This window comes from Lampris incognitus, chromosome 15 (genome assembly GCF_029633865.1).
Source record: "Lampris incognitus isolate fLamInc1 chromosome 15, fLamInc1.hap2, whole genome shotgun sequence".
Taxonomy (NCBI): domain Eukaryota; kingdom Metazoa; phylum Chordata; class Actinopteri; order Lampriformes; family Lampridae; genus Lampris; species Lampris incognitus.
In genome coordinates, this window is record NC_079225.1 from 29636992 (window position 1) to 29649428 (window position 12437).

General features: G+C 47.2%; 1 protein-coding gene across 2 annotated transcripts in view; it reads right to left on the minus strand.

The window, feature by feature from the left end:
* evlb (Enah/Vasp-like b) overlaps positions 1 to 12437 on the minus strand; it is a 51399-nt gene that overhangs the window by 27406 nt on the left and 11556 nt on the right. The window lies entirely within an intron of this gene.

The window sequence follows — 12437 nt, forward strand, 5'->3', positions numbered from 1 at the left end:
GGAAATCGAAGGAGAGATTTTTAGGGGCAGATAAAACAAAACAAAAAATGATCGGGACATCCAACATCTGCTGGACTTGGTAGTTCTGCACAGGTTGGATAATCGTCACCGCATTTAAGGGGAGGATAAAATACCACACTGGCAAGTCAGTTGCTCAGAAAGTGCCTCCATAGCACGAGCCACAGCTTCTGCTGAGGCTCGTGCTAATTTATTAGCTTGCAAATTAGCTTGCAGCCAACTCGAAGATGTCTCAAATTCAACGCACACTTTGCAATCACACCATTGTTTGGGTAGCAGAAGGACAAATACTGACAAATTCCTTCGTGAGTGCCCGAACGTCAGGAAATAACCACGATGCTCTAAACTTCAGCATCTTCCCCCCGAGCAGACTAAACAATATCAGCTCGTTTCCTTCCTTCCCATCCGGATGAAAGCGAAGTTAACGTGGACCGGGGGAGGAAATCTGCTGAAGCATCGGCCTCCTGGAGGACGCACACTTGGTGCAGAAAACACGGAGTAATTCCTCAACACAACAACCTCAACGATCCCACAAACCTCGGATGTAGAAACACCAGTTCTGACGTGAAACAGCCTGAGGCCTGAATGACGTTAACTTGGGCTAATGTTGGGCCTTTCCCTCACAGACTGTGCATTAGTGGATCTGATGCAAACACGTCTTAAATGAGCCGGAGCGACGGCGAAGCCGAGACGTATTTAATTCATCTTCTTTAACTTGCCGACTGTTAATTTTTAAACAGAGTTCTTGGCAGCCGGCTGAAAATGGCATCAAGAGGCCCAGGAGCATGAATAAATGAGGTTCTTGGGCTAAAAGGGACTGGAACTGGAAAAAAACGCGAGCTTGGGAAAAAGGGATTGGGGTGGAGGTGGGTGGGGGGGTGAAAATAGAGGCTTTCACTGTAAAAGAGTCGAGACAACAAGAAAACAGTTTTTTTGGTGATTGACAGTTATGGGACATGTGTGCACACATGCACATGCACACACACACACACACACACACACACACACACACACACACACACAGAGACTCAGATACAGGAACATACTGTAGCTCACTCCCGACCACACCCGTTGAAAAATTAACAATAGCCCCTCAGGATATGAATAAATCAGAGGCCTCTGAATTCACCTTTGAAAGCAGATACACAAATGCTAACATACACACACACACCCACATGTATGCACATGTGCATGGGTGTGCATACACACAGACGCACGCACGTCTGTGCCGACCTCTTCCCAGTCGTTCCTTGCTGCAGAAAATATGACTTGACAGAGTTTGAGCCAGAGACAGACAGTGAAATCTCAGAGAGCGAGCTAGAGGTGCCCTCTCTCGTGTCACATCCTCTAAAGCTGGTCGATCGCTGAGCCGCCTCACTCGACGACAAAGAAGGGAAGTGACGAGATATTTATTCGCATAGTATTTGCATCACTTTGTTAACCCTGTCCAGATCTCTCAGAGTACCGATGCCAGCATGCCGGTATTTCTGTCCACTCAGTATTTCTGTCTGGCAAAAAAAAAGGCCCCCTTGAGTGAACTTACAATAAAAATCACACACTCAATTGTATTACAGAGGAATAAATACCCATAGCTGCATGTGTCAATAACAAAACGTGGAAATAATGACGTACAATCAGGAGAATATAGGTGGATATGTGTGTGTATGTTTTACTGTCTATTCCACCCTATATAAGGTCAGAGAAATAAATATTTAATTGGAACTGCTGAACATTGTCTATCTTAATACAAATGATTGCACATACACATATCTATTTTTCCTGTTTCTTCTCTCTCTTGCTCTCTGTCTCACATGTGCACACAAACACACAAACACACACACACACCCTCCTGCCTCGGTCCATTCTCGAGCAGCAGAGAACAGTTTGCAGAACATTCAACTAACCTTGTTCTTTCAGCGGCTTTGCTTCAGAGGCAGCATATGGTGATAATTATGTAATTATTCTGAAAATTAATTGTGTAACCCTAAAACCCATTTAGGTTTTCGGGTTTTGGATCCAGGTCTTAAATTGGTCCCTTTGGGCTTGGGCCTATGTTTTATTGTCAGCATTTTGGGGCTGTGGCATCGACCTTTGGCCAAAGGGCTGCAGTGTTGCACCGCTGCAAGCCACCCACGGCTTGGCTCTCGGTGGGAGCCACAGAGACTCGGTTGTTGGCGCAGACCTCGATGGTTTGAGCGCGGACCATCCATGTAACCTCTGGGGTTTGTTCTTTGGGTTTGTGCATGTTGACTGGGCGCTTTGGAAAAACCAAAGTCAACTCTCTCACGGTATTAACTTCATGTTGCTATGGGTTGATCGCTTTCTCCCTTTGTCCTTCTCTTGCCTCCTTGTTTCTTGCCTTCCTCCTCATTTCTTGCCCTACTTCTTTCCGTTTCCTCGGCTGTTCTCTCTCTCTAATGCATCCTTTCACTTCAACTCACACTCCTTGTCTACATCAGTGGTTCTCAACCTTTTCGAGACGCGACCCCCCAGAATATTCAGGTTGGTGTCAACCCCCCCCCCCTCCCATAGCACTGTGACATTTAACTCACAACACCCCGATGCAAACACACTGATCTCTCACAGGCTGTTCAGGGGTTACTGTAATACAACACATGAAACCTGCCAAACTCACACAGGGAGACCATTGCTTTGCCCACAGACAAAGAAAACAACTAATTCTACTTTGGCTTTAATTAGGCTTTAATTAGTGTCTTTAGATTAATTGAAATAACGGCAACCCATGTATGCACACACTTTGACTCTCACAAACACACTTCTTCTTTTTTTTAATCTTTTCCCCTTTTTTTCTCTCCAGTTGTACCTGTCCAATTACCCCACTCTTCTGAGCTGCCCCGGTCGCTGCTCCACCCCCTCTGCCGATCCGGGGAGGGCTGCAGACTACCACATGCCTCCTCTGATACATGTGCAGTCGCCAGCCGCTTCTTTCCACCTGACAGTGAGGCGTTTCACCAGGGGGACGTAGTGCGTGGGAGGATCACGCTATTCCCCCCAGTTCCCCCTCCGAACAGGTGGCCCGATCGACCAGAGCGCTAGTACAGCGACCAGGACACACACCCACATACGGCTCCCCATCCGCAGACACGGCCAACTGTGTCTGTGGGGACGCCTGACCAACCCAGAGATAACACGAGGATTCGAACCGGTGATCCCCATGTTGGTAAGCAACGGCATGGGTTATTCTCCATCACGTGACTTTTTCATTGACAACGGACAGCGCCGCCATGTTGGAGGACAGCTAGACCTTAGCAACCACTTTAACAAACACTGAAGTTCTCGTTGTCGATCTGTGTTTACAAGAACGAAATTTTAAGCGAATATCAGACAAACGCACGGAAATAAAACATCGCAGTTGTTATTCACTCTTCAAAAAACAGTTTGCAAAAATAAATTTTACAATGTTCTGGCCTACCGGCGCAAAGGATCAGATTTGAACCAGGAAAACAGCGCAGAAATTAACCATTGTAAAAAACGAACCATGTATGAATCAAACCTTGAAACAAATTCTCTCCATTCTGTTTAGAAAACCTTTAGCATCGCACAGTAAGAGCAACACAGTGTCCTACGGATCGGAGCCGCTGTCCTCCAACATGGCGGATGTGTTGCCGTCACGTGATATGTGACGTAATATGAGACACCCATAGACCGCTACGCCACCCGGACACCCATGAAATCTATTCTAAGGCAAATGGTATCACTGGTACAGGCGATGTAATGTACAAACCATTCCCTAGTCTGAAATATCCCATTTAATTTCTTTCTCCACAACCATCTGGCGACACCCGGAAATTATCTCACGACCCCTTTGGGGGGTCCTGACCCCCAGGTTGAGAACCAGTGGTCTACATTATATCTCATCCTTGGCTATGTTGTATTCTCTGCCAACGTGCTTTCCTGTCCAGTCTCTCCCTCATCTCTGAATCTACTGAACAAACTAATTTCCCCTTAAACTTCCCTGCAGGCGGACGTCCAGGTAGCGTAGTGGTCTGTTCCCTTGCCCACCAACACGAGGATCCCGGTTTGAATATCGGTTTGAATCCCCGTGTTGCCTCCGGCTTGGTCGGGTGTCTCTACAGACATAATTGGCCGTGTCTGCGGGTGGGAAGCCGGATGTGGATATGTGTCCTGGTCGCTGCACTAGCGCCTCCTCTGGTCGGTGCGCCTGTTCGGGGGGGAGGGGGAACTGGAGGGACAGGTGTGATCCTCTCACGCGCTACATCTGCCTGGCGAAACTCCTCACTGTCAGGTGAAAAGAAGTGGCTGGTGACTCCACATGTATCGGAGGAGGCATGTGGTAGTCTGCAGCCCTCCCCGGATCGGCAGAGGGTGTGGAGCAGCAACCGGGATGGATTGGAAGAGTGGGGTAATTGGCTGCATACAATTGGGGAGAAAAGGGGGGGGGTCAAAAAAAATTCTGCAGGCTCCTCCTGCATGCATAACCTCCTTCACTCCTTTCATAGCTTCACGTTCTCTACTCGTCTCCTTAAAAGTGACCTTTTCCTCCCCTCATGTTTACTCATGGTCCTTCAGTGTCTCCACCATTCTCCTCATGGCAATGTTCATTGCTACGTCCTCATAACTCTGTCCAAGGACACGCTACCTGGAGGTGGCTAATTCATCCAGCTTTGACAAGCGATTTGGTAAGCTGATAAATTCTTGTTTCTCACCCTAAAGTCAGTGGATGGTGTCGAATTATTTCAGCTGAGGAACGAGTGCGCCGTTCCCCTTTGCCCACGATCAACGGGCCTCTGAGAAGGAAGCAGGATGCAGGGGAAACAGCTGCCCTCCTCTGAGCTCACACCTGGCTACTGCGGTTGTCACTGTTCTTTGCAGCGTCACAGAGTCAGTTCCCCGTGCTTAGTGATGACACAGCCACCGCCTGCCCGCTCTAAATGTACACCGTTAGCATCGCCCCTCTGACTGGAGATGAGTAGCACGGCTGCACACCGTCAAAGATGGAGGAGGATGTGCTTTACGCTCACATCGGAGGCAGAGATGGAAAAAATATTGGCAAAAAAGGTGGAAAAAATAATTTTAGTATGCAGATATACATACATACACACACATACACACACGTTTGAACACACAGTTGGTGGGCATGCTGCTCACACACACACACAGAATTATGATTTCACATAATTTTTCATTGTGGGAAAGCGGCTGTATTGCAGCAACACTGTCATAGAGAAGCGACAGAATCACAGTTCCTGTAACGATAAGCACGTCGATTATCCCCTCCACTGGATAATGTGAGAACCTGTATATTTCGTACGATAAACTACTTACTTCTGGATGCAGAGGCCTGGTAATTGGCAGAAATAATTGAAGATAAACTATCATTTTTCATGCGACGGGGAATAGGGGATGTGGTAAATACCATCTTCCAATTCTGTCCCATTCATTCTTCCAGCTTCGTTAAATTACCAACACTGTCCAGAGGGCCTGTCAGCAAGGGATGAAGTCAGAGACAAAGACACCAACAGCTGAGTGTCACCAGCTCAGTCCATTCAAACACATCGTCTGATTAGCTGCGAGTCCTCTGTAGCTGGTTTTTATTTTTATTTGATAGTATTGTATTTGTGTGCATGCATTTGTATGTGTGTGTGCATTTACGAGAGAGTAGGTAACCTTGTCATGTGTGCGTGTGTGCATCTGTGTTCGCGTGCAGGCGTTCTTATATAATTGTGCGCCGTTTTACCTTTACGGCCTCGTTCACGGTTCCTTTGTGCAGTCTGAGTGGAATTTGCATGAGTGACTCTTGACCTCGGTGTTGCACAAATCTGCCCTGACAAGGGGCCTAAACTCTGCCTTATGCTCCATTGACAAAGCAGGCGGGCTACAGCGCTACACAAACCTCCAGGCATCCCAACGTCAAAGCTGTTGTGCTGCTCCACTTCCTGGGTCCCCGACGCCTCGCCAGCGAGACTTCGAAGGCGACTTTCAAGGACGCGAAGTTCAGTTTGTCATGTGTCAAACTTGGGGTGAGTTTATCTTCAAACGCCATACGATGAGGCAGTGTGCTTCATTCTCGTGAAGGACGCTGCTGACACCAGAGGAACCAGAAGAAGATGGAGTACACATGCTGCCCCTTGCATACCATAGCGTGATCCTCCCACGCACTACGCCCCCCCCTGGCGAAACTCCTCACTGTCAGGTGAAAAGAAGCGGCTGGCGACTCCACATGTATCAGAGGAGGCATGTGGGTAGTCTGCAGCCCTCCCCGGATCGGCAGAGGGGGTGGAGCAGCAACTGGGACAGCTCAGAGAACGAGGTGATTGGCCAAGTACAATTGGGGGGGAAAATAAATCAAATAAAATAAAATAGATAAATAAAAAGTGACCTCTTCGGTCTCAACTGACTGCAGGTATGCTGCCTTTATAAACAGTACAGCTGCATAATGACCGAACCAACGACCAGTTTCATATGCAAATAAAAAGGCGTGACCATTAACTAGAATGTTTGCAAACTTCCCAAAATCCTCTGTGAACAATTCACATGGCCACTGAAACTCTACTTAATAACCACGGTAATTTGCGTATGAAATTGGTCGTTGGTTTCGGTCGTTATGCACCTGTGTTGTTTATAAGGGTGGGGGCACCTGCAGCCAGTTTAGACGGAAGAGAGGGATGAAATGTTTCCCTCTCAGTAAACGCTGTATCCAGATGAGCTGATTCAACCTCCTTTGACCCGTGTGGGATATTCCCAAAATGAGGATCAAACCAAAGACCATGAAATTGGCAAAGCAGCAAAAACCAGACTCAAATGTTGATGTTAAAGACGTCGCTTGACAACATTTTAACAAACTCATTCATACACTTCTACAAGATTCTGTATGAACATCAAATACATCACATGAATTTTTTGTTTTGCATTCTGACGAGACAGACAATAAGGCATCCCATCACAAACGCACGCTGACATCAGGATTATTTTGTATTAGATATAAGAATTATTCACAAATATAAAACTACTACTACTACTTTCGGCTGCTCCCGTTAGGGGTCACCACAGCGGATCATCCGTTTCCATTTCTTCTTGTCTTCTGCATCTTCCTCTGTCACACCAACCACCCGCATGTCCTCCCTCACCACTGCCACTGTCTCCATACCATATAGCATAGCTGGTCTCACAACCATCTTGTAAACCTCCCCTTTCACTCTTGCTGGTACCCTTCTGTCACACATCACTCCTGACACTCTTCTCCACCCACTCTACCCTGCCTGCACTCTCCTCTTCACCTCTCTTCTGCTCTCCCCGTTACTTTGGACAGTTGACCCCAAGTATTTAAACTCATCCACCTTTGCCACCTCCACTCCTTGTATCCTCACCATTCCACTGTCCTCCCTCTCATTCACACATAGGTATTCCGTCTTGCTCCTACTGACTTTCATTCCTCTTCTCTCCAGTGCATACCTCCACCTCTCCAGGCTCTCCTCAACCTGCACCCTACTCTCGCTACACATCACAATGTCATCCACAAACATCATAGTCAATGGAGACTCCTGCCTGATCTTGTCCGTCAACCTGTCCATCAGCATTGCAAACAAGAAAGGGCTCAGAGCCGATCCTTGATGTAATCCCACCTCCACCTTGAACCCATCTGTCATTCCAACCACACACCTCACCACTGTCACACTTCCCTCATACATATCCTGCACCACTCCTACACACTTCTCTGTAACTCCCAACCTCCTCATACAATACCACACCTCCTCTCTCGGCACCCTGTCATAAGCTTTCTCTAAATCCACAAAGACACAATGTAAATCCTTCTGGCCTTCTCTATACTTCTCCATCAACATTCTCCAAGCAAACATCGCATCTGTGGTGCTCTTTCATGGCATGAAACCATACTGCTGCTCGCTGATCGTCACCTCTCCTCTTAACCTAGCTTCTATTACTCTTTCCCATATCTTCATGCTGTGGCTGATCAACTTTATACCTCTGTAGTTGCTACAGTTCTGCACATCGCCCTTGTTCTTGAAAATCGGTACTAGTATGCTTCTTCTCCACTCCTCAGGCATCCTCTCACTTTCCAAGATCGTGTTAAACAATCTAGTTAAAAACCCCACTGTCATCTCTCCTAAACATCTCCATGCCTCCACAGGTATGTCATCAGGACCAACTGCCTTTCCACTCTTCACTATTTGCAAATATAGAAAACGTGACAGGAATGTGAAGGGTTTTCATTTTGTAAAAATATGAAATATAAACATATTTTAGCACTTAAAATGTGGCTAAAGGTGAGAAAACTAAAGAAAAAGAAAGAACTGTTACGCCGCAGTCAAGATAAGATCAAAACTAAGATCATATCAAAGTGAAAACTGCATGTATATGTCTGACCAATTGAACCGCACCAAGCCTAAACTACTGCAGAAGGTATATTTTTGTGTATCGTATTTGTGTGAGTGTGTGTGTGTGTGGGGGTGGGTGGGTGGGGGGGGGGGGGGTAAGCTCTCTCTTATAAGCTGCCTGTGTGCTAATTTTACAATCATTGTCTAGTAGACAGCTGGTGTCCACTTGCGCCATTTCTGTCATTGCCAGTTTGACTGCCAGAGGAACGTTTGATCAGAATCCCACTAATGTCTCAGCATACCAACGCTAAGACATTAACGAGATTTACTCACACAAATCTGCAGCATAAGAGACAAAAATTGCTCAGCAGCAACCAGCCCCTCTGTCCAAACAATAGAAAAGCATGTAACCGCTTTCATGCCGGTGCACTGGTGCATTTCTATGGCTGGGTATGGACGCTGACAATGCATATAGTAGCTTGCACTGCTAACGTTGTCTGTGCAACAGGCGTCACCTTAAAAACATCAAGTGAAAGAAAACCCGGCAGACAATACCGTCCCTGTGCTGAACACGGCCAGTGGGCAGCAGTGACCATCATTAAGAGCTCAAACTGCCCTAAACTGATTTGAAGGATTAGACCGGTCCAGTGATGCTGTTTCCTGTACTGCATTAGCCAGAGTAGAGGAGGCTACCCGGCACGGTAAACCCTGCTGGGTAGCGTAGCGGTCTATTCCGCTGCCTACCAACACGGGGATCTCCGGTTCAAATCCCCGTGTTACCTTCAGCTTGATCAGGCATCCCTACAGACGCAATTGGCTGTATCTCCAGGTGGGAACTGGGAGGCCGGATGTGGGTATGTGCCCTGGTCGCTGCACAAGCGCTTCCTCTGGTCGGTCAGGGCGCCTGTTTGGGGAGGAGGGGGAACTGGAGGGAATACTGTGATCCTCCTATGTGCTACGTCCCCCTGGCGAAACGCCTCACTGTCAGGTGAAAAGAAGTGGCTGGCGACTCCACATGTATCGGAGGAGGCACGTGGTAGTCTGCAGCCCTCCCCGGATCGGCAGAGGGGACGGAGCAGTCACCAGGACGGCTCGGAAGAGTGGGGTAATTGGCCAAGTACAATTGGGGAGAAAAAGGGGAGGGGGAGAATCCAAATAAATAAATAACTAAATAAAGGCCTTGCCCTCGTGCATCAGCAGAACGATGTATCCCATGAGAAGAAACACTTGCTCTCGACACCTGATATACTATCATCTCTGCATGACGCCTTGTGTAAAAGTGCTTACCAGATCGCAAATACTGCACATCAGGTTCTCTGTTTAGTAGACGACGGGGGGGAAAAACACGTTTTAAAAGTTCATTATTACAGTGAGAGAAGTTATTCAAATTAAGTCTAAAGTGTGTCGGTGATCTTTAAAGGTGAGCTCTCTGGTTCGAAATCCGGCTGAAGTCAGAAGCTAGGTGGAGATGTTGGCAATAACTTACCCACTCCCACCCAGACATGCTCACAGACTCAAACAAAGACATGCGCGCGCACACACACACACACACACACACACACACACACACACACACACATACACACAAAATATTTGCAAACCAAATACTGGATCCCTCTCTGAGGTTTGGCGCATCTCATTTGCACCAGCGGTCCCCTTCTCTTAGCCTCAACACCGTCATTATACACACTGCAGCAGCAACCTTCAGGGTGGATGAGAGGCTCCGTCACTTTCCAGATATGCACCGCAAATTACGACTCCTCTCGCCTGCTAAGTGTGAAAGGGTCCACCAACAGTCAGACAGTCAGTCGACGCAACAAAACCTCCCTCATCCACGTCAGGGCTGAGACCAAAGTCAGGTAGTGTTCTGCTCTTCGAAGAAAGAGATAATTTAACACCTTGTGGATTGTTTGGTACACACCTCCATCCGTCTACTGAACTCTTAACCTTACCCCCCCCCCCAGCACTACTGCACTGTAGCACTACTGCACGTTTACTGGCCCTGGCTTATATACTCCATGTTTTATCCTTAGCTTGGGATCTTAATTGGGGATGTGAATTATTGGTATGTGTTTTATGCATCATGGCTGCACAGAATGATTAACAAATGATGGCCATGACTGTGCTATGATTGTCTGCAAGAGTTATATTTGTCTTATTTGTCCACCGCACAAATAAAGTCAACTTGTTAACTACGGTTCGGGAGCAGGGCCAGGCCTCAACCACCCCTCATCGCCTGGCAAGCCAACTGGTCAACCTGGTCAACCCATCCAGCACCGTTTGTCTCCGTTCTTTCGACCTTCACCCTCCCACTCTCTCTTTCTCTTGCATTCACCCTCCTACCTCATCCCTCCCTCTACCCATCCTTCTTCACATCCTTCATCCCCTCATCCCTCACCCTACCCATTCCTCCCCTCATCCCTTCCTCGACCCATCACTATTCACATCCTTCATCCCCGCATCCTTCTCTCTTCACATCCTTCATCCCCTCATCCCTCCTTTTCAGGCCCCATCTGGGGGTCCATAGTCAGCTCGGGAAAACCATCACCTGAGACGTAACCCCCACCCTGAGTCTCCTTCTCCCCCAGCCACCGTGTGTCAGGATGTCCCAGACCGGTCTAGTCAGACGGCCTCCACATCCATCCTCACCCTCACTTCCATCATTCATCTCCACCATCCATCCAATACGTCCTCTCCTCATCACACCTGTAAACTCACATTGTTGTGGTGTGGTCCTTGCTAGTGAGATGAAGTTCTTCGCGGAAAACAAAGCAATTTCATTCTGAATTTGAACTGAACGGGGACAAAGGATTACAAAGTGTGAAGAAAATCACTGTAAATGAAAAAAAATATGTCCACTTAAAGGGCATATACATATAGTGGGTCAAAAAAAAAAGAACAAGATGTCCATATCGAACCGCCAGTGAATTGTACAGCCACCATCCTGCTTGAGAGAAACTCCCGACATGTCACAAGCGATCTTTTTATAGGTTGAAATTGCTATCTTAACAAGGAGGCCAAGACACAGAACAGTTGTCTCTGATCCAACCTGAAGAAGGCCTTGCATGACCCAACTGGTAATATTTTATTTGCAGTTTATTAATCACTTAATTTCAAGCTTTGGGCTGTGTCCTTCACTCTCTTATTTGTACCGAGTCAAGGCAGAAACCATAAGTTTGGGCAAGTTCACCGCCTTACATTTTTTTAAAAAGAAATCCTTCTAATGATTCATTAGACGGAGATTATTTTCGTGGCGATGATTCAAAACAGATGAAAGCAGCAGAGGGCAAATGCATGACACAACGTCTTCGGTCCCCGAGCCAGCTGTTTCAGAAGCAGCGGCCAAAACCAGAGCTGGCAGGACAATCGTCGCCACAAATTTTGAAAAACTTTTTTTGCTTTTTTTTTTTAAAAATTCTGTCTCCCTTAAAAAAAAGAAAAAAAGTCTTCTGTCCTCCGAGACAGTGGTCTCATTATGGAGGATCCTCTCCTTCCAAACCCTGGGCAAGTAATTGCACAAAGAAAACCGCTTGTGCGTGCGTTCATATGTACGCGTGTGAGTTTGCATGTTCATTGGCTCCCGTTCAACGCGCGCGCGTGTGTGTGTGTGTGTGTGTGTGGGGGGGGGGGGGGGGGCATCAAGCTGCATCAAACATCAAAGCTGCATAAAGCGGAAAGAAGAACAGCTGACAGCTTAAACATTTATAACTGTGCCAGGGAAGGGGATACATTAGCAGTGAGACTGAGCCCGGGCTAAACCTCATAGAAAACGGGATGAATAGCGTTAAACCGTCATTGCGATCTGACCACTGGGGCCAATCAGCATAATGATGAGCCACTTTGGCTGGGCGACAGTTATCTCTGCACAGGAAATACGCATCTCCCATCAATCAGTCTAAAAATGTGCAAATTTGTCGATAGAAGAAGTTTGGTCAGGTTCTGCAGTGGTCGGTACAGATCCTGCAGCCTAAAAGCAACCAGAGCTTTGATTTTATCAGCCATGTTAGTCTCACAATACTGCTCATGGCTATTGACAAGCTCATATTACAACCCCGGCTTCATGTTGGCTTGGAATAACAAAAGACCCGACTGGTTTTCCCATCC